Source organism: Erigeron canadensis, chromosome 2, assembly GCF_010389155.1.
Source record: "Erigeron canadensis isolate Cc75 chromosome 2, C_canadensis_v1, whole genome shotgun sequence".
In the NCBI taxonomy this organism is placed as follows: Eukaryota; Viridiplantae; Streptophyta; class Magnoliopsida; order Asterales; family Asteraceae; genus Erigeron; species Erigeron canadensis.
In genome coordinates this window covers 42,692,406-42,693,058 of record NC_057762.1, presented here as the reverse complement: position 1 = coordinate 42,693,058, position 653 = coordinate 42,692,406, and the positions used below count along the sequence as shown (strand labels likewise).

At 29.6% G+C, this 653-nt stretch overlaps 1 non-coding gene across 1 annotated transcript; it reads right to left on the bottom strand.

The window, feature by feature from the left end:
* Positions 1-325: 325 nt before the first annotated feature.
* TRNAH-GUG lies at positions 326-397 on the bottom strand. Its single transcript has one exon. It is a non-coding gene; the product is annotated as a tRNA-His (tRNA).
* Positions 398-653: the final 256 nt, after the last annotated feature.

The window sequence follows — 653 nt, the reverse complement described above, 5'->3', positions numbered from 1 at the left end:
AAATGATAACCACATATTACGTGTTTACGTATTCAATTTAATATAGGCCTGGTATACGGGCTTCATCCGGACTACATTTAAAATAAGTAGGTTTTCTTCTTTTCCTTTTTATAACAAAAAGTAGGACTTAATTGGGCTTTATTTCATAGAGCCTTGGATCGTTTCAGTGATAATAATTGGGTGCAATTGAGTCAAACCAACCCGGGAATAAATGAATAAATGTACTGATCGAAGCCCATCTACCTAAGAAGAAAAAATAGACAATATTCAATTAAAATCTATTATTCTAAATTTGGAAATACAATGCAAAAAATAATAAATTAGATGTGGCTGCTGGGATTCGAGCCCAGGTCTCCACGGCCACAACGTGGAATTCTTACCACTAAACTACAGCCACATCTTTTTCATCTCTTGAATAAAATATATATATATCCAACAAAGTTATCGTTGTAATGCATTTAAAAACAATCTCTATCTTTACTATAAAGACAACTGAACTAATAGCTTATTAACCAATTATAACTTTTAATTTTAACAACTTGAAAATTGATGATGTCATCATTTAAATACTTACATGATTTAATTTAATTAGTTTTAGCCGTATAGTTATCAACTAAGTTAATTTGGATATATCATTCAAAACTTAAAAACAA